The sequence below is a fragment of the Lissotriton helveticus genome, chromosome 5_1, assembly GCF_964261635.1.
Source record: "Lissotriton helveticus chromosome 5_1, aLisHel1.1, whole genome shotgun sequence".
Classification (NCBI taxonomy): domain Eukaryota; kingdom Metazoa; phylum Chordata; class Amphibia; order Caudata; family Salamandridae; genus Lissotriton; species Lissotriton helveticus.
The window spans coordinates 2,072,414,645-2,072,437,637 of NC_136065.1; positions in this window are offsets into that span (position 1 = coordinate 2,072,414,645).

Genomic DNA, 22,993 nt, shown 5'->3' on the forward strand with positions numbered 1-22,993 from the left:
TAGCTAAACTTCTGATGACTGCAGAGATCTTGACATCCAGAAAGGTTATTTGTTTATCACTAATCTCATGTGTAAATTGTACATGACCGTCAGTTGAATTAAGATGAGTAATGGCAGTCTCCAACTCAATTTTAGAGCCCGGCCAAAAATTAGAAACCCCCAGGGTACATGCCACAAAATGAATTAGGCAGGATAACTTGGCACCAAAAGAGGAGTTAATGTTTGATAACCTAGTGATCAACATCTCACAAAGGTCGTTTACCTCCACACTACTGGCAATATTACAAAAGAGGACCTCTTTTGTTCCAATGTGTCACACAAATTAGTTAGAAATGGAAATTAGAATATTCAGATTTTTACACACCATTAAACTGAGACTTTTTTTTTAAGCATTGTAGAAGAACACGTTTCTCAAAAAGGAGGACAAGGAGACATTGATGAGTCAGAAAGCCAAAAGCCTGTTCCAAGCCCACAAGAGCTGTCAAACTTTTGATAACTTTGAAATCATAGAAAAAATTGGGACTCAAGGAATTGAGTCATAAAGGATTATTACATTCAAACATGACTAAAACAGAATTAGGAGTAATGAAACAAATGGCCCTAGATCCCTTAATAGAAGATGATCAAGGATAAAACATTCAGTGACCAAAATGTGAGGGAACATGTAACTGACCGATCTACGTACAATATGGGCAATTTTAACCCTACGAAAGAATTCACTTGAGTGTTGGGATAATATAGAGAACAGCTTTGGAGAAAGGAACCATCACAGAAAGAAATAAACAATTGTTATTACAATCCAACCCTTAGACCCCATCCATGCACATACTACTGAAAATCTGCAAGGGTATCAGGAATCCACTATTTGGACCAATAGTACCCACCAGAAGATCCATTTCTGAACCTATCGGCAAATAAATTGTCCAGTACTTACAACCCTGGGTGTAAACGATAAAACCATCCATCACAGTTACCAGTGATTTTCTCAACAATTGTAAACAATAGTTGTGAACTTTTTATTCTCTCTATTCCAGATGATCTAGGATTATCTGCTGTTGAACAAGCCTTGGCTCCAATCTTTTTATTGGAGTCAATGTATTTTATATTGTACCATAGTTACTTTCAAGTGGAAGATAAATATTACATCCAACTTATGGGTACTACCATGGGCAGTCGTGCTGCACCAAGCTATGCTAATCTGTTTATGTGCATGTTCAAAGAGGAATAATTTTTTTCATGTGAATTGTGGCAAAATAAATTTAAGGCATGCTACAGATTCATTGCTGACATCTTTATCTTATGGTCAGGCACTAAAATTGAGTTGGAGACTGCCATCACTCATATTAATTCAATTGACAGTCAGGCACATTTTATGCATATGATAAGTGATTCACAAATAACTTTTCTGGATGTTAAGATCTCTGCGATCAACAGAAGTTTAGTTACCAATATATTTGTGTAGTCCACGGACTGAAACAATTGATTTCATTTCTCTAGTTTTCACCAATTTTCTTTGAAGAAGCGCTTGCCATACTCCCAGCTACTTAGAGTAAGAAGAATAACATCTGACTGTGAAATGTATGAGAATGTTAAATCCATGATGTGTGACAAGTTCACCAAAGAGGATATATGATCGACAGAAAGAAGCAATCGCTAGGTGTTACTGTGATAAAAATCATTTCACGAAATACATTACATGACAATCAGAGCACATGAGAGGAGCTTAAAAGGCAGTGGAAAGGAAAGAAATGCAGATTGTATGAATACATAGGGGGTCATTAGGATGGAGGGCGGACTTTGCCCGCCTGCCATCCTCGTGGTAATAGGGACCGGCCGCCGTAAGGGCGGGGGTCCCATAACCAGCATTGGGATACGCACGCCACAGAGGCGGGCGCATCCCGCATTCCTACCATTGTGGCGGACGGTGCACTCAGCACCGCCCGTCACAATGGCAGGAAAGCATGCTGTGCACTTCCATGCACAGCATGGCAGGCACCGCGCGATGCCTGCCATGCTGTGCATGGAACTGCTGGGGGGGTACCTATCCCATGTGCACACCCCAGCCCCCGGAGTCCCTGGGGGCCCGCAACAGGCCCCCGCAGGGATTCTCCGCATGCCTGTCCTTGGCGGCATTGCTGCCAAGGAAAGGCATTGAAAAATGCACATCATAATATGGCTGGCCATGTCTGATAGACACCGCCACCATATTATTCCTTTTCCGCCCCGGCCGCAAGGCGACCGGGCGGAAAATCGGTGGACGGTCTTTCCTCCGCCGAGGTCCCCGCGCCATACTAATATGGCGGGGGGGAAACTAGTGTGGATGTCGGGCGGATTGCCTCCGCCAGGCCGGCGGTGGCTACCGCCAGCCTGGCAGAGGCAATCCGCCTGACATCGTAATGGGCCCCTAAGAGAGGAAAACAAGATTTTGTAAAATAACTTGTTTAAAGACTTTCAAAACAGAGATGATAGAGACTTTGTGTGTGATTTTGTCAGTGTGTGCAGGCAAAAATACCAGGCGGAATCTGACAGACACCTTGCCATACCTGACTGAAAGCACCTATACCCAACTATTTATCAGAAAATACATTTATTAGGGGCGTGTAACATGGCCAACACCACCCTTCCTGAAGCTACACCCCTGTCCGATTCTGATATTCTCTCCATTCTGTTCTAATATAGCGATATACATCAGAACTCATCACCGTCGCAGGTCAAATGCAGAACCATTAACAAGCACAGTCTATTTCATGTCCCAATAACATACCAAGAGGCATTAGTAAGAAACTCTCATATCAAGCCAATGCTTCTTATTTGTAGGTCAGCAGTAAAGCACGCAGCTGAAATCGCCGATCTTATATTTACAGACGATCTCGACCTCCTAATTTTAATTGAAATGCATTTCAATGATACCACCTCACCATTTCTAGAAATTATAGTTCCACCACACTATGACATTATCATATTGGTTAGATCTGGAAGAGTTGAGGGTGGCATTGCATGCATTTACTGCTCCATGGCCACCTTGAAACATCCATAAACGACTCCATTGCCCTTAGATGAATACCTAGGTATCAAAAATGGAACAATGACCACATTATGTGCAAAGTCCTCACGATTTACCACCACGCAGGAAATAACTTACATTTTATCAAACAATTAATGGAGACCATCTTTTCTAACCGACCAAAGCACCAATCAGATCTTCCTTGGGGCTTTCAATATCCACTGGAATGACTCAAATTACTGTGATTGGTCTGATCACTACCAGGCCTGTTTCCTCATCTTGGGTAAGGTGCTAATTAGACCAGGCCAACCGTTTAAACCCAGACAATAGTCCAGAGACCTGAGAAATATTTATTTAACTGATATTAGACACAGACTTGACCAATGTGATTGATCTTACCGAGTATTAAATCCAAAACATGTCTGATATACTTTATTTATAAACCGTTTTTATTTTATTTTAATACATACACATATCGACCACATCAGAAGCTACAAGTTCCATCATGTTTTATAACATAGGAATAAAGGATGGAGGGTGTACGACTGACTACGACCTGAGGAAACCTCAAATCATGTGGGCTTCGGCCTGTTATGGAGTGTCATGTGAGTGAGTGATCAGGAATGTGGTGTATGTCTCTTGTCTTGGATGTGGCCGGGGATCAATGACTGATATACTTGATACCATTGCTCCGAATAAGCTAAAAAGAGTACCCAATAGACCCGCTAAACCCTGGTTCAACTGCAACCTTAATGAGGAAATGTGCAACTTAAGGCTTGCCACGAGATTCTGGAGAATCTCTCCCTGTGTAGCTCACCTCAAGCTTCTACAATAAACACAAAAGTGGAATACTTCAGGCCGCATTCTGACAATGGCATAAACACTATTCAAAATCTTCAAACAAGCAAGTTGCAAATCTAACCACCATTCAGTAGCTAATGGGTAATTGCCTGGCGAAGAAGAATTATCCACCCATTTCATTAAAAAGACTAGGAAGATTGAATCATAACTGCAACTCACCGCCCAGCGCCTACTAATGCAGATCCAGCTTAGTCTCCTCCCAGTGCAGGAACTGGTGTGAGTCCCTCTTACTGGCTATACTACAAAAAATTATGCTACTTGGAATGCCTACAAACTTGCAGACGAAGCCTATATACTCAAAACAATAATATCAATAAAACAGTCCAACCACTCCAATGATCATCTGGCTACCAAGCTCATCAAAGAACGTTGATCTTTCATACTCCTGCTTTGGACAAAGATTGTTAATGCATCTACCTCTCTCAAGGCATGATTCCTGATTGCTTAAAGATAGCTCAGGTTACCCCATCCTAAAAAAATGAATGCAGGTCTGCTAACCTCAACAATTTCTGTCCACGTACCAAAATCTTGACATTAGCAAAGTTGCTTGAGAAATACATACACCTGCAACTCTGCAACCACATTGAGCAGTTTCAGCTCCTTGACTATTGCCTATAAACTCGTACTGCCTAGTGGTCGTTGTTCATTAAAAAGAGCTAACTCTCTACTGTTGAAACCACAGTAGTACAGAAAAAAGAAAACTTACAACCACTCCATCTCTGTTCCAGACCCAAAAATATGGAATGCACTGCCTCCTGAAATCAGGTCAAACCCCTGGACCACCTCCTTCAAAAGAAAAGTAAAAATGCTTCTGTAGAATAGATTCCTTCATTAGTAGCACTGATGCCACTCAGCTTGACTATTTTTTCTGTGGCAACCGCCGGTCCTTGAATCTATTGGGCTGATTGTTTTATTGTATCTGTAATGTTGCTTGCTTATTTCTTACTGCATCTCTCCCGCTATATAAAACTCCTCAAATAAATATACTGGTTAGTGGTTCCTCATTGCTATTCTCAGTAAAAAGTAAGTTTAATTTTAATGAACGTAATACGTCATGGTGGAGGTGGTATATTGTTAGTTAGGTTGCTATTTGTATGTTTATACATTTTAAGTTATATTTAGCATATGTCTTTGACCGAGTTGCTTGCTGTGCGTGTACAAGGCTAATTTCTGTTTTATTGTACATGTATTAAAACAAAAGTTATTGATAGAACAATAAAGTACCAAAGTTACAATTAGCATAAGATGAAACAGTAGTATAATAAACCTATATCATTGAAAAATGTTATTGTAATAAACAGTATATAGCAATGATAAGAATAAAGAATATAAAGAAACAACCTTATACGAGAAATGATTAGGAGGAAATATAGGTACATATCAAATCAAATAATAGTGTAGTATAACTTTTTTAGAATAAAAAAAGAAAGAAAATTGAGAAAGGAAAGAGAGGGGAAAGAGAGAAAAACGAAAGAAGAGGGGAAGGGGAAGAAGTGATAGGGAGTGGTTAGTGTAAAGATGTGTGTGAAGATAAGAAAGAAGTAAAAGGAAGCCAGAATAAATCAGATTTGATTTTCTGAGATAGTGTTGAGACAGTAGAAATTCTGTGTTCATTACAGATAAGGTTCCACTATGTTGATGTACATACTTTAGAATTATCTTTCCAGCAGTTAAAAAAAACATTAAATGCAAGAGAAATTAAAAAATCAAACATTTTCAACTTCGGTGAGTTGTCGGAAAAATCATCAGACGTGGATCCAAAAAATAAATTATGAATTAATAATGGACTACAACATTTAAATATCTTAGAAGACGTAGACCAAATGGATTTCCAGAATTTAAAAACATTAGGACAATAATATATTAAATGTAATAGTGTGCCATCCAAAGACAAGACCAACAAAGGGGAGAGGAGGAGGGACTAATTTAGATAGAGTGATATGGGAAGGTTTATTGTTCCACAAGAATTTATTACAGAGACAATTAATTTGCTTAACATAGTAATTGGAAATTCTAAATGCCAACGTAGAGAGAAAAATGAGAATGAGAGGAACAATCATCATTTTGATAGTATCCAATCTGCCCCACCAAGATTAAAAGAGAGGAGACCAAGAAGTAAGCGAGTTTAGAATCGTATGTTGTAGCGCATTGAAATCATGGGAAAGAGTTTAGGAGTAGTACGAGAGAACCAGACACCCAGATATTTGATTTTAGATGGACACCACTTGAAGTTGGTGTCGGAAAACATGCATTGGTAGCACATGGAGTTTAAAAGTAAGACTTCAGTTTTAGAGAAGTTTAATTTGCAGCCAGATACTTTGGAGTATAAATCAATTTCCTGTAAAAAGGAGGTAGGGAGAAAGGAGGTTTAGAGATATATCAAAATATCATCTGCCTAAGTAGATCATTTGATTTTGTGGGATTTGTATTGGAAACCTGTCATTAGGGGATTATGGCGAATGCGTTCAAGAAAAGGTTCAAGACACAAAAGAAATAAAAGAGAGGAAAGTGGGCAACCTTGTCTAGAACAGACACAGATTAAAATATGGGGACAAAAAACCATTAACAGAAACACAGTCACGTGGTTCTGAATATAGTAACTTAACAAATGAAATACATTTGGAAGCGAAACCAAACCAATTAAGAGTTTTGAACATGAATTGCCAATTTATACGGTCAAATGCTTTTTCTGCATCGAGGGATAGTGTAGCTAAAGGATTAGGGTACTTGTTCCCCAGCGTAAGAATGTTAGAAAACATCCTAGCGTCATCAGAAGTAAGTCTACCTCTAATAAAGCCGGATGATCATGTTTAATAAGCACGGGTATAACATCATCTAATCTAAAAGCAAGAATTTTCGCAAAACTTTTACAGTCATAATTAATTAAATGGATTGGGCGGTAATTTTGACACTTGGTATGGTCTTTATCTAGTTTAGGGATGATTACAATAGGAGCATCTAAAAAGGATCCTTCAGGTTTTTATTTTGATATGAAAGAGGCAAAAAGTTCAAGTAAATGAGAAGCAAAAATAGAGGACAAAGAGGAATTTAGTTCAATGGAAAAACCGTCTGGACCAGGAACCCTAGCCCTCCTTTAAGATTTAATGGCATCTAAAATCTCTTGAAGAGATATATCCTTTCCAAGGAGAGTCATAGCATCCAGCACAGAGGGAGGAGAAGGAAGATCATCAAAGAATGACTGGGTATCACTTTCAGAAGGATGTGTATCATCCATATATAGTGAGTTATAGTAGGATTGGAAAGCATTAACAATATCTGAATCAGAGTGAAGGAAGTTGTTAGTAATGGTATTACGAATAGGGCCAATGGTTTTCTTTTCCATTTTGATTTTTAAATATAATTGACCAACATTCCACCCGCTTTGTTTTGACCCCCATGATATTTGGATTTTATTTTTAGTAGGTTATTGCAAGCATCATTTGTAGCTAGTTTATTTAAGTCTGATTTCACCTTCATAAGGTCTCGGTGATGTGTGGGGCAATTAGATATAAAGTAAGAGTGTTCAAGACTTTTTAATATGTTTGAGGGTAGAGAGATGCTGAGAGTTCAATAGTTTTTTCTTTGTTAGAAAGTATGTTATATTTTACTATTTTTAGGCATTTTCATTTGTTTGTTTGTATTTATGTATGGTGTGTTTGGGTTTAAGATGGGGTTTTTTGTGTTTTCTTTTAGAGACTTTTTGTATACGTAGTTGCGATTCTGTTTTTGGATAGTGAATTGTTTTATGGAAGTATAGTTGGGATATTGTTAACCAACTGTTTATTTTCTTTTACGCATCTGTTTATTGTTTTAAATAATACAAATGAAGCCATAACTTGAACAAGGCACCAATTATAATAAAGAGGCGATACTCCACAGATACTTATTAACTCACCCATAGATGTTAACTCACCCACGCTAAAAGCAACATCTTCTATACAAGCGCAAGGCATGTACATCTGTATCCGGTACCTAACACTTTAGAAGAGAAGGAGCCCCATAGATTTCGGTGTTTACTGACAAATCCTCTCCACTTGTAGATTTCCTACTCCGCATTGCTGCAGTGGTCCATACCATGGGTCCATGTTGCCAGTGGAGGTGGCGCGGGAGATCTCCAGTACTTAGCATTGTCTCTTTTGGCCACCTGGTACCCTCTGCCTGCCAGCAATTTCTGATATTGAGAATCAGCTCAACCCTCCTTAACCCCCAGGAGTGCCACTTTGGTGTCTATGACCTTAGGTATCTCCAACAGATTCACCAGGGTGTCATGTATTATTTGCCAGGAACAGGAATTGATAGGACATATCCAAATTATATGATCGAAGGTCACCTCTATAGCTACAGCATGCACACTCAGCTTTTGGGGAGCTCCCCATTTTTCAAACTCTATCAGGTCTGTAAAATACACAGTGGAAAAAATAAAATTTTAATCATTTTAAGGTTAGTGTTCGGGCCATCATCTTGGTCTGTCGTCACTTGTGATCACAGATCTCCCCCACATCTTTTATCCCAGGCTGTTTTGGGCTCTAGCCTAGGGTGAGTCTGGGATGTTAAGGAAAAAGGATCTATGGAGACTTGATATCCTGTTACATCCTTGTGGGCCTAGCCTTAGTTTGGCCTCAAGTGGTCTAAAGTCCAGGATATCCTCAAGGTATTTTTTTATGTGTGTACAATGCTTGGCGGGTCTGAAGATACTTAACAAACTGACATTAATATAAGTCAAGCTCGTCAACGAAATGGTCAATTGTCACAATGTGATTCTGATCCCAGACATCTCCTAATCTCGAGATCCCGATCAAATCCCAAGCAGAGAAGCCCTCAAGTCGTATCACCTTGTCTGATGCTTTTATGATACTCATTATCGAAATAACGCTATTTGACTTGACGTATCACCTGGTTCAATCTTTGTACCAGACCATGGTGAAGTCTGTGTCATGAGTTTGTCAAGTCATTTACCATGGGATAGGGCTACCCGCCAGAACAGAAAACAGATAGTTTTGTGGCCTGTGGGAGAAATGCTGAAGGCCCTTCACCATATAGTAGGTCTAAAGTCCCTAGTTTATCAAGGGTAACCAACTCTAGCCTCCAGGAGGAATTGTGCCTATCTCCAATTGGTATACAACTACAGTAGTTTAAGGAATTACTTCATACAAGACAAGCTACTATTCTTTTGCATAAATGAAGCATTGAATTTAAAAACAGAAGAAATAAAAAAAAACAGGAGAAGGTACCCATAACAATTATTCCCCAATACGTATATTGGTGCTCGAGGGGTTACACATAACAAATGACAAAAAATACAGTTTACAGTGTAAACAGAGAAACAATGGCAGAAGGAAAGGTTAAACAAAACAGATCCAATAAGAAACAGGAACAAAATTTAAAATATGCTTCCTCTTTTTATTTTGACAAAGGAAGGCGTCGATGGCGTTTCGACCTTATCAGTTCATGAGGTCGTCATCAGGACTAGCTCACTGAGTTGGCAAGTGCCTCATCTGTAGGTGGTGGGGATAGTAAAGCTGAACAGTCAAGCCTTACTCTTTGAGGATAGGGTGGCCAAACCTCACAATAAGTAGCAAGGAGTTTTATTAAAATGTTACAGACACACCACTTTTATTCAAGCAATTAATCTGCATGTTTTAAGAAGACCATAACACATCAAAAATGGCTTACAACAACAACACCACCACACATTATACCCGAACTATCATATTTTACAACTGGCCTCAAAGAATAAAGTGATGTGCGTGCAGGTAGATTATTGGCAATTAATATTTGTCTGTGATCCTCTGTGAACATGCAATATGTTGTTCCACAGAAAAACCAGCGGGGACAAGAAACTTTTGTAGACAAGACTCATGCCTCATTCACCCTCCACCAGACACTCTCTGCCCGCTTATCTCACTCTTCCAGGTTATTTTCAATCTCTGCTTTCTTCCTCTGCCGCTGCCTCTCCGTATTACTCTTCCTTCTTTCCCCCTTTGTGTTTTTGTTTCTCTTGGTGTGAGTCAAAGTCTGAGGAGGAAAAATAAGTGTTGGGCCACAACAATGAGTACTGGTGGGCCCCACCTGCAACTGCAAGAAAAGGCTCAATTTAAGAACCCTTGCACTCAAAGAGTGCCTTACCTCTCCATCACCAGCAAAAGTCTTTTTTCAACAGTTTCATTATGTTGGAATTTACTTTTATTGTTATGTTATGTTATTGTTGTGTTATGTTATTGATCTTTTGTCATGGTTGTCATGCTATGTTTTGGTATGATATGCTATGTTTTGCTATGCTATGTTATGTTATGCTATGTTTTGCTATGCGATGTTATGTTATGCTATGCTACAAGAATGTTATGTTATGCTATGCTATGTTATGTTATGTTTGTCTGCTGTTTCTCCTCTGTCTAGAATATTCCATGTGTTGTCCGTGGTTGCAATGAGGACTGTCTCTGTGCTATGGTTGGGTCTGAATTCTGACTGCATGGTGTTGAGGAGCTGGTAGTTTTACGGGATATTTGGTGAGGCATCTGTTGATTTAAATTAATATGCTCAGTAACTTTAATACTGTTCGGGCAGAAAAGTCCTCTGCCTGGCTGACGACATGTACCCCTGCCCTGAGTGCCCAAGTGTACTGCTGTCTGCCTTTTTGTCAGAGGCAAACACGGATCATGCATGTCCATCATGACATAGGCCTGTGTCACAGATTGCGATCTTGTAGGGCAAGGAGGTGCAGCCAAAGCACAGCCCTCACAGTGGCAGCCGCTTTTGAAAAATAGTGTTAGGGTGGGGGACACTCAATTAAAAAAAACCAATTTACTTACATGAAGGACCGCTGCCTCTCCTCCGTGCGACACAGGAAACAGGAAGCACACAGGCTCCCAGACTGCCCTAAGCCACTCATCACGCTGCTGTCTTCAGTATGACGGTACAAAAGGGGGTGGCTTGGCAGTTCGGGCTGGACTGTTCCAATGAGGCACAGGGTCAAGACTGATTTGCATATGGCCATGTCTGAACTGGGGTGGCAGAGTGGGCTAAATAACGGTGATGGATTAAACCCAGATCTGTGACTGGGGGTGAATGTTTTGCCATTGTGCAACATTCCGTCCATCATCTTGTGTGTTTTGCTGGTCTTCAGTATGACAGCAGCGTTGATTGGTTTGAGTGCCATGGTTTGGCGCTCAGACTGGGAGTGGGAGCTTGTGCATTTTCTCCACCCGGCTGTGCAATACAGCAGAGTGGAGAGGATGCTAAGTGTGCATGACGGTTCGGCTGGCCCATGACGGCCAGACAAACCATCATGCGCACTTATCGCACATTATACCACTCCTCCTCCATCTCCATGAGACCCAACCCAGCCCCCTCCTGTCCTAACCGGGCTCGGGCTCCATAAAGAAAAATAAAATAATAACGTAACATGGGGCAACGCCTTAGCGGAGCAGCCATTGCTGGGCCCTCGTAGTGGTGGAAGGATACCTCCTTCCCCAGAAGTGAAGCACCACAAGCACAGTGGTGTCCACAGACTGTGTCTGATCATCAGGTGTGAACAGGACCATTTTACTCTGTGTTACTGGAGTGAGGCCTACAGGCTCATTCATCTTTTTAAAAGTTCTGCTGCTGTGTGCCTAACTCACCCCAGGCCTACATCAGGTAGATGTGGAGTACTGTATAGCACAAGAGTAGTAACTCTGCTATGGTCTTACGTGTGCCTGGGAAGGGTACAGTACAGGGGTAGAGCAGTACTGTGTGTGAATGCCTATGAGGAATATGTGACATGAAAGATGTAGTGCTGCGCAGTGTGTGTGCAATGAAAGCATGTGCTGGCTGTATGTGTGCTTGTGTGAAGTACAATCATGAAGGGTGAAGTATTGTGCAGCGCGCACATGGGGAGTGTGTTTGTGCTGGCAGTGTGTGTGTTTCAAAATAGCACACCCTGCTTGAATATAGAGAAGCTTCACTGCTGAACAGTGCATGCAGACAGCGTGTGTGCTGAAAGCATTGGTACATGTAAGGCAGCAGAGGTTCTGTCACGTGGTCAGGATAGGCCTAGCAGAAGTACCACCCTTTACATGCTAATGTTTCTTAAGTTACCGTCTCTTTTACACACAATGAATTTTGATATACATTTGCGTGCATGTCAATGTAGGATAACATTCTCTGAATCTGCATTGCTTACATTTCTACTTTGTGGATAAAGTATCATCATGAGACCAATCCAGTTGGTGACACCACTATCCAACTAGAATAAACAGTTGCGGCCTAAGCAGGGGTTGCGACACAGCCACATGGGTTCTATTATTAGAAATACACAACCACTTCCTTGTTCAGCCAGTGGAACACTCAAATGACGCAGCGAGATCACTTCTCATCGGAATTCCAGCTCACGTTATTCCTGTTTACCGACACAAGGGATTTCCACCTTTACACCAAGGCGGACACCCTGATGACACTTACCCACAGGTAATGGGGAGTTTGTGCACCGGGCAGGGATTTGGCAGATGACCCAAGCTAGGCAAGCCAAGATTAGGGAGCGCCAGGTAGGAGTACACTATACCGGTACTTATATGCCTGCATATATACACTGTCTTAGCACAATGGTTGAAATGTTCATCTATTTCACTATTCTTGTATTACTAATTCCGCTGATCTGTTTCATTCTACTCATAGTACCAGTGCACATATGTTATACAAGAATTACCATGCTTCAATAAATGCTGAAACGCCTTGCTGAGTATTTAATGTATACTTCTTTGGGTATGCAGACATATGAAGACATGTTTAACACCTTTACAAATAGTAGCCCTCTTAGCAGTTCAGCGGATGTAACTAATGCTACCTCAGGGTGATTAACAACAATAGAATCTTTCTCCCTGCTAGACTCATGCCAAGTTCTTAAACTAATAAAACTAACTAAGTCCGGGTCACCAGCTGACCCCTGTCCTCCACGGATAATCCATTTACCGTCAGAAACCATAAAGGGCTCAACTCACAAATATTCTCGAAAGAATTATAACCACAGGACTTTTTCCACCTGACTGGAAAAATGTCTCCATTAAAAAACATAACCTGAATCCAGCAGAACCAAGCAGCTATAGACCTATTGCCAGGTTGCCATTTTCCTCTAAAGTATTAGACAGACCATTAAATTCAGAATTAACCTCCTTTATAAATAACAACAACCTTTTGGATTCTACCCAGTACGGATTCCTAGCTGCACACAGTATGGAGACTGCCTTAGTGGCAGCTTCGGAAGAGCTACGCTTGATACTGGATATGGACGGGAAGGCTTCCTTGATTTTATTGGGCCTGTCTGCAGCCTTCGATACTGTCAATCATGATATCTTAACTAAACTTCTCTTTGAGCTTGGAATAAAAGGTACAGCTCTAACACTACTGACATCTTTTTTGTCGGACAGAGTGCAACAGGTCACAACGGGGCCTTTCTCTTCTGAAAATTTTATATTATCATGTGGGATACTACAGGGCTCGTCTTTGAGCCCTACTCTTTTTAATCTCTACTTTATTCCACTGGTCAAATGTATTTAAGAGTTTGGATTTTCAGTCGTATCATATGTGAATGACACCCAGCTGATTGTCTCGATATCGAGCAATCCAAATGAAACAGAGGAGCGTTTCAATAGCAGTATGGCCCAGCTCAATGAATGAATGAAGACCAATTGCCTCAGACTTAATTCCGGGAAGACTTAGGTCCTCCTCCTGGGCAATGACACCTTCTCTGATCACAAAATTAGTGGCCAACTTTTCTGGGTTCTCTTCTTCTCCCTGTGAGGAAGGTGAGGAACTTGGTGGTTATCTTCGATTACAGACTGACCATTAAAGATCACATTAGTACCTTTATATCCTCAGTATTTTTCATCTTAAAAATGATTAGGAAGATCTGCCCTTTTATTCCTCCTGACCTTCAGAAGACAGTGGTCACCGCATTAACCTTGTCCAGACTGGATTACAGGAATGCCATATTCCTTGATATCCAAAAAAGATTACTACGGAAATTACAGATGCTTCGGAACCAGCAGCATGACTATTATTGGGAATCCCCAAGTATCGATCAGTCTTCCAGGAATTGGTCAGGTTGCATTGGCTTCCAACTTGCAAAAGAATCAAGTTTAAATCCTTATGCATAGCGTTAAAGGCTTTACATAACAATGGTCCAGCTTTTTTCAAAAAGCGTCTCATCTGGTACTCCCCAGCAAGGCAGTTAAGATCGTCCAATGCAAAACTTCCGGTTGTTCCCATGATTAAAAGAGTTCAGCGGGGCGGAAAAAACTTTATTGTGGGAACAGCAAAACTCTCTCCCTTTCGAGCTAAGAGAAAGTCCAAACCTCTTGTTTTTCAGGAAATCATTAAAAACCTGGCTTTTCAATAACTAGCTACAGTGTGGAGTATACGGTATCAGATCTGTGTGTAAAGCAGTGCCAAGACGCCTCCGGGCATTTGAGCGCAATACAAACTGTAAAATCAAATCAAAATCAAATGTATGAGAGTCTAAACATAGGGGTTCTCGATCTGTTGCCATGATTTGCTTGGGGTATCAGGGCTGTCACGTTCCAAGGTTGAACACACATTTGTTATCCTGTAAGGTTGGGGGTTCAGATGGTGCACTGTGAGGTAGCAGGACTATAGGCCAACATCTCCTGAGGAGGTACAGTGAATCAGTCTCTCACCATCCCAACGTTTATGTTCTGCAACAAATGTACAGTTTTACCAAACTTGAAACAAGTCATACTATAGTTACTCCTTTAGGACGGAGGAGCGTCGCCCTGCCTACTGCGAGCACAGCAGCTGCAGCAAACGTAAAATTTATAAAATGGTCAATAATCATGATCATTTTACAAGTGCACTGTGTATCAACTCGAAGGAGGGCAATTCCTGCTGCTGATTGTCAGCAGGAATGACTTGCCTAAAGTGCGCATGTCAGATTAGCCGACGGTCTTGAGACGGCCAGCCCGACATGTGCACTTCAGCCCGCACCAATACGGTGCGGTCTGAAGTGTAGGAGCTGTGTAACTGTAGCTGTAGCTGTGTTCCTGCCGGGCAGACTGCAGACACAGGCTCATTGCCTGAAAAGGAGCGCTGTGTTAGCCTGCTCAGACCAATCATGCCACTACTCCCATTCTGAAAACGACATGAGAGCAGCTTCAGGATTGGTTAGGTTTGTTAGCACTTCACTCCACTGGTTGCCCTGTGAGGGGCATGTAATAAAGTAGGATTGTGGCACACTGGGGAAGGTTGCTAGAAGACTCTTTATTAGTTAACAGCAGGTATCTTTATGTAAAACATCCTACCCAGACAGCTCCAGCAGCAACTGAACTTGGAGCGTTCTAGAGCAACTTAAACTAGATGAAGGATCTAGAATGAGGAACTCTAGAGACTTGGGGCCAGATGTAGTAAGGCTATTACCGGTCGGTAACGGCGAAATTAACGAATTTCGTCCGTTTCCGATCGGTAATAGGCTTGTGTGATGTAGGTGGCCAATTTACAGATTCGGTAAATACCGAATCAGAATTTACCGATTCTGTATTTACAGAATCTGTAAATGACATGTATGAAGCATTTTGAAGAGTGCTTCTGTGCTTTAAGGATTCGTTATTTACCACCAGCTATAAGTTGGTGGTAAATAACGAATACCTCTGTAAATGCAAATCTGTGCATTTACACCAGTGCCATGTGGCAGATATGAATGCCCTTAGGGCATGTATGTGTGCCACATGTGCACACAAGCACTATTCAGGGGTTCAACAGGGTGTCAATGTAACACCCTGCCACCCTTGACTCTTTCCCTATTTTACCGAATCGGTATTTACCGATTCGGTAATTGCCATTCATTCCTATGGGCCTCCTGGCCCATAGGAATGAATGGCAATTACCGAATCGGTAAATACCGATTCAGTAAATACCGAATCTTAACGATTCGGTAATTTTTACCGATTTTTTATCTACATCGCATTTACCGATTCGAAAATACTGAATCGGTAAAATTCTGTATTTTCGAATTGGTAAATTTCAATTACCTACATCTAGCCCCAAGTGAGGAATAGAACATGATGGCACGCAGGTCAGGAGAGCGCCTGCAGCTCCTAAAAGGCAGCCCCCACAGTTGAAAGCACTACTACTTAGGTCGGTTAAGGCCCTTTTTTGCTACCTAGAATTAGAAGCAGAAATTTTCACTGGTGATTCCTCTGTTATGAATATCCAATTTAATAAACTAAGGGGCATATTATCACGAACTGCGATAAAATTATCGCCGCTTTAGCGGCTGGAAACTGCCGCTAAAACGGCGATAATGGGCTTGATAATATGCCCTTGCGAATTCCCATAGCAGCCCAGGTTCTGGTGTTAAACTGGGCTGCTATGGGAATTCACAAGGGAATATTATCAAGCCCATTATCGCCGTTTTAGCGGCAGTTTCCTGCCGCTAAAATGGCGATAATTTTATCGCACTTTCTTGATAATATGCCCCTAAATACGGTGTAAGGTACAAACCCTCCCAATTGAACTGGTCCCGCTCTCTTAGCTCAATGCCTGTTTGTCTGTCGGTGCTTTGATTATATTTAATTTTTGCTGCGTAGCACTCATCGGCCAGACGGTTACATTGAAGCGGGTGATGTTTGTTTGCTCTCCTTAAGATGACAGTAGATGTGCTCAGGGTGTTTACAGGCTTCGGCCGGGAGGAGTGAAGAGAACGGGTAAGTGTCACAAACACTAATCCTTATGCATGATGGTGTCTCTGTGCTTAAAAGACCTGTGACTCCCACAGGCCGGGGAACGAGAGGGGCTAGGGAAGTCGAGAATGCCCCTCGCATGCTGCGCTCTTCCCAGGTCAGTTAACTTTATTTATTAAGGCCAGATCATATTAAAGTGACCAACTGGCATGGGTGCAAATTCAGGACGGTGAGTGTAAAATTCAGGACAAAACTTCGGGACACAAAATACGTTTTACAGACACATCAGAGTATATAAGTAAGCCCATCCATATCCAAACATATTCGTCTTGTATCCTTCCATCCATCATTTAACTCATCCATCCCCCATCCACACTTCCTCTTATCCATCCATCAACCCTTTCACCCTATCCATCCGTACACTCATCCATCCACTCTTCCACCCATCCATCCACTCATCCATCCAGCCATTTACCCTTTCACCCATCCAGCCATCCTTTCACTTACTCATCCATCCACCCAGTCACTCATCCCTCAACCCATTCACATTTTCAGTCATCCATCCATCCTCCCTTTCTCTCACCATTGACCCTTTCACTTAACTTAACCATCCTCCCTTCCTTCCATCCATCCATCCATATACTCATCCACTCATTAATCCATCCATTGACCCTATCACTCATCCATCCTTTCAGTCATCCATCCACCGTTTCACTCCTTCACTCATCTATCCATCTTTGTGTCCGTCTACCCTCCCTTTCACTCACTCATCCATCCAAGGAACGACGTCGGGTCGCTCCTTGTCCTGACCCGACGTCGTGGGGGTAGGTGCAGCAGGCGGAGTCCGCTCATCGGACAGGTACCTACTTCAAGGTGCCATTTCCATGGGAGCAGACTGTTGAGGCACCCTAGGGACTTCATTAGGGTCGAATCATAGAGGGCAGGACCGATTGGCCTGCGCACGTACTGACTTCTAAAATAAGGTTGTAGAGCTCTATCCTCTGTGTGTAGTACAGCTTTTTCACCAGCTAGGTCCTGACGAATTGCAACATATGCATGAAACATGTCGACCTTAGGGTAGCGGATACACTACTGGATCATAGCACCAGTATGTATCTCTCCCTCACTTAATTTTTAACAAGGTAGTTAACCACAAAATTAAAGTACTCAGTGGATTACCTAACCTTTTTTAAGTTTCACACGCCATTCACGACTACACCACCACACTTTTTTATTAAAACCCTCATACCCACATGCAAAAAATGGCAGGAACAAAAGATCTCCGATAAAGAGCCCTTCACGGGTACCCGTCAGACATTGCAGCGCCAGTCTGACGAGGAGCAAAACCCAGATGATGAAGCATGACACCTAGCTTGCTGGGAGTGTGAGGGTTTTAGTACCGAAAAGGGGATCCCCTTTCCCCTTTCCCTCTATTTTTACACGCTAGGTTTTCCCCTTTTCCTTACCCTTTCTAAACTAATGGGGAAATTTGTACCTCTCTTTGTGTAACATAGTGTGCTGCCGGAATGGTATTTTGCCTCCTCTGTCATTGTATCCAGATATAAAACCCAACAAGTAACGTTACACCTACAACAAGCCAGAACTATTGGCTTTGTTAATGGTTGTTAGTTGCATAATATAAAAATGCAGCAACCATGGCTTATGTAAATATAATATTGAAAATGCACTTTTCTAAAATGATGAGACTGAAAGAACTCTAGCCCTTTCTTTTTAAGTTGTTTCACCACCTTCTTAGAAAGAACTGGATTCTCATGTAGCAGCATTGGCGTTTTTGCACAATTCTTCAATCTGACAGAATTCCCTGCCCTAGACCGAGGCTGGAAAAGGCACACCAAATGCTGTACCACCCCAAACGGGCCCATTTTCATTCTGTGTGTGGTAATCAGCCACAAGCAGAATCACAATGAACAGTGCTGTTCCCCAATGCCCAAAATTACGGACAAAAGGCATCCGTAAAAGGGATCATTACGGACAATAGACGTGAGATCCAAATTACGGACAGTCCGTGAAATTTACGGAGGGTTGGTCACCCTAGATCATATTAGGATTTACGTCATTTAGTAAAAGAAAGACATGAAATGTTTAGAGTTAAGTGAAACAGCCTGAAACCTGTTCTGACAGTGTGTGAAAGCCCTTTAACCCCTTCGCTGCGGAGTGTTTTCCCCCGCTGTGCGGGGGGAAAGAGGGGCCGCGCGCGGCGCCGCCGTGCTGGTGACGAGCTCAGCTCATCATGAGGTGCAGCGGAGCTGCCCTCATGACGAGCTCAGCTCGTCACGGCCACACCCGTTTTTAGAACGTTCAGCACAGCGGGGAAATTAGCCCCGCATGCAAATGTTCCAACGGCTGTGACGAGCTCAGCTCGTCAGCAGCACCCATGTGGTTAAAAAGCAGAAACCCTGGGAGGCTTCCCCACTGTGCATGTGCAGACCAGTGTTCAGCAGTGCTTTGTGGGTTCAGGCACGAGTAACTGTCTGCTCGTGAGAACTGCCGGAGTTCCCCCATTAACAAGAGCGGCTGGTGACATGAAAGCATGAGTTACACTAATTTAACGGGAGTACAGGGCTATTATTAATTTATTCCGTTTAGCTAACTGTGAGCCCCGAGACCTGCTGCTCTTGATTCACCCTACTTCTTTCAAATGTCACTAGCCGCTCCTGATGGAAGAGTACACTACATAGAGGTAACAGTGCTGAACAGTAAGTGTGCTATGAATGTGCATTAAGCCAGTTTGCCTGCAATACTACATTGTATGGAAAAGCCCTGGGTTCACTTTGGGCATCCCTGGCCTGCCTGGGGAAGTCATGAGGAAGAGAGGTCCCCCCCCCAAACAGTTTGTTACTACATTTATATGAGATTGACAGGACGCACACTTGGGGTGAAAAAGAAGACACTCCCTTTAAACTTCAAAGGGTGCTCTTTGATCCAGTGAGAGATCCCAAGGAATGGGCCTGACACATTTGAGGAAGGGAGATGGGGCTGATAAGGAAATCAAAAAGAGTAGGGCTGCGGGTGTGGGATTAACCTGTTAATGCACATATCACTGTGGCAGGACATCCTAGGTGTGAACTCTGGTCACTCCCATTGACTGTGTTGTGGGACAATCAATTTCAGACTCTTGTCTGCTGTAACACATCTTTCAAGAGGAAGAGAAGCAAGAGAGAAGTGTACATTTTAATAGTAGCAGACCCCCAACATAAAAGACCCTATATCTTAATTGGCGTCTGGAAAGGGACTATGAGAATAGGAGGTTTATCAGCTGCCAATCAGCCAGACAGGCTAAAGTTTTGCAAGGCTTCTGCTTGTGACTAGGACTGGGGGTCAAGGCCTGCCAGTCTATCTGCAGGGTGACGGAACATCATCCAGGACATCAAAATCACCTTCCTTGGGGTGCCTGTTTTCTTGCCAAGACCAGTGTGTCCTGTCCTGGAGGGTGTTGGAAAGAACGAGGTCCACTGTGGAACCCAGCATGAGGATTCCGTGAGCAAGGTGTGAGGCTGTGCACAGATCAGGTCATTGCCCGTGAGCAGTATCGATTCCGTAACCCTCGTGTGCCAACTTTGCTCTGAGCCGGATCGGAGGTGCTGTTCGGAAAGCACTCCTATGCACCGCTGCTGTGACCTTGTATATGAGGCCCAACTAGTACGAATAAGGACTCCTTACAAAATACTTAAGTGTTGATAGTTCTTTTCAAGGGGATATGTGTCCAGGGAGCCTCAGTGCAAGCTTCCCTTCCTTTTCCGAACCCTTGGCATGGGATTATCTTTGAAGCCAGAAGCTGGCTTTCTAATGGAAGTTAGCCAATTAGTGTTTTTTTATTTTTTATGCATGTCACAGTTTTTGAGGCACTTTCTTTACAATCTGCTGTGAAAAAAAGGCTTTCTACGCACAAGTTATGCAGTTAGTGTCAAGTGTTATGCAACCTTGTGCACAATTATTATTATTTTTTTTTTTAAAGACCTTTATTTTATCACAGAACTCTTACACAGCATCAGGCCTACAACCCGTGGGGCCGGCCGCATCTTTTTCATATATTTTCAGAAGTACACAGCCCATATGCCAACATCCCTGGGGCACGGCGGCATCATGTATCAATACGTGTAATCAGTTCTCATTACTTATACGGAGTTTCATTGGTCCGGTTTTATATTTTGTAACATAAACAAGTTTAACAAGAAGTTATCATATTCGGTCATAGGTCATAAAGTGACAGGCGTATTCCCCCAATCCAGTTGACATTGTTCGAGCGACTAAAATATGGGAGCAGCGCCAATACCTTCTAGAATGTTATTACCATACACTTTCACAGTCGTGCAGTTCAATTTAGCAATCAGGAATCAGAAATTGTCACTCATCCCGCCCACCCTCCTCTCGCCTTCTCATCCTACCCCTGTTAAACCCCTGGTCCCTTCCACTGTCCCCTCACTATCATGTTCCTACGTCCTCTTCCCCTTCTTCATCTGATGTCAATGCGTCATCTTCCTCCAGTGGTTCGCATATGTCTCCCCGGTACACGTTCCATTGAGTCCTCAACTTATTCCATTTTCGTGGGCATGCCCTGCTGGTGTATACTGTCCTCTCTATTATCATGACCTTGTCCATGTTCGTGCACCATTGTGTCAATGTGGGGGTATCTACCGCTCCCCATTTTTGTGCTATGTCGCGTTTCGCTAATATCATTCCTATCGTGGCCCATTGCTGACCGTACCTGGAAAGATCATTGAGTCCCCATATATTTAGCAAGCATGTCCGAGGTTCAGGGACCAAGGATACCCCCAATGTTTGTGACATAGTGCGGGTTATTTGCCTCCAAAATTCGTGTATCCAAGGGCATTCCCAGAGCGTGTGGAATAGTGTTCCCACTTCTCCGCATCCACGAAGGCAGTATGGGTGTTGAGCCCTCTGTATCGTGTGTAGCATCTTCCTCGTGTAATACACCCTGTGTAGAATTTTAAGCTGAACAAGCCTCAATTTGGATGATATGCCCACCTCTTTAGGTGACGCTAGCGCAGCATTCCATTCTGACTCGTCCATTTCTCCTATGTCCTCCCCCCACTTGTCTCTCAGTTTTACTGTCGGGTCCGGTAGATTATTCAGTAATTTACGATAGGTAAGTGACGTTGCCTTGTCTGGCATGTAGTCTGTGAGAAGACGATCTTCCAGGGGAGATGCGTCTGGGAGCGAAGTGTCGTTCGGAATAACTGTTAACAGAGCGTGCCACACTTGTATATAGTGGTACAGTTCCGTTTGTCTCAACTCATACCGCTGTCTCAGTTGGTCAAAGGGCAGCACTGTGTCCCTTTCCCATAAATCTCCTATTGTGGATATTCCAATGTTATCCCAGGACATGAACCCCTTACTGCGTCTCAGATTGCCCAGTGCCCTCGTGTCCCACAATGGGGTTAGTTTAGTGAGTTTCCCTTTCCATCCCAGTCTTGTCTGCGCTGTGTGCCATAGTGATACAGTAAGTTTCGTTGGTCCCGTGAGTGTGTGTGTTTTCCGCCTATCGTAAAGGGGCGCCAGCATGCAGTTTGAGCCCAGTTGCACCCTGTCCGCCCTGTAAGCCGGGTCTTCCTGTGGTGTATGGAGCCATTGATTAATGGGTTTCAGTTGGGCAGCCCAGTAGTACAGCTGCAGGTTCGGTAGCGCGATCCCGCCATCGTACCATCCCCTGTGCAGTTTCGCTTGTGCAATGCGTGCCGGGCGATTGTTCCACATGAGGCCAGCCATCAGCACAGATACCCGCCTAAAATATTCCGGTGCTACAGGGTACGGCGTATTTTCCAGGATATACAAAAACCGGGGCAAGGACATCATCTTATAAAGTGCTGCCCTACCTAACAACGTCAGCGCTGCCCAAAATTTAACATCCTGCTTCAGACGTTCCAGTGGCGGTGCCAGGTTTTTCTGGAAAAACTCGTTTGCATCTTTAGTGACATGAACCCCCAGATATCGAAATGAGGACCCTGCCATCCCGAGGGGGCAGTCCTCGCACAGTGTGGGAGCCGGGCCTTGCAGGACATATATCTCCGACTTCGCCCAGTTGAGAGTGTATCCTGATATTCTACCCTGTTCATCGCACAGCGCCAGTAAGGCTGGTATACTGCTCTCTGGTTCCGACAGGTACACCAGCATATCATCTGCGTATAGTGACACGCGGTCTTCCCACCCTTCCGCCCAGGTGATCCCTTTTAATAATGGGGTAGAGCGTATCAGAGTCGCCAGCGGCTCCAATGCAATCGCAAAGAGCAGCGGTGATAGCGGGCAACCCTGTCGGGTCCCTCGCTTTAGCTGGAATGGTCGAGAGAGATGTCCGTTTGACACCACCTGCGCCACAGGTTTAGTATACAGTAGCCGGACCCATGCGATGAATTTTGGGCCAAATCCCATGTGTACCAGGACCTCGAATAGGTATTGCCACTCCACCATATCGAACGCCATC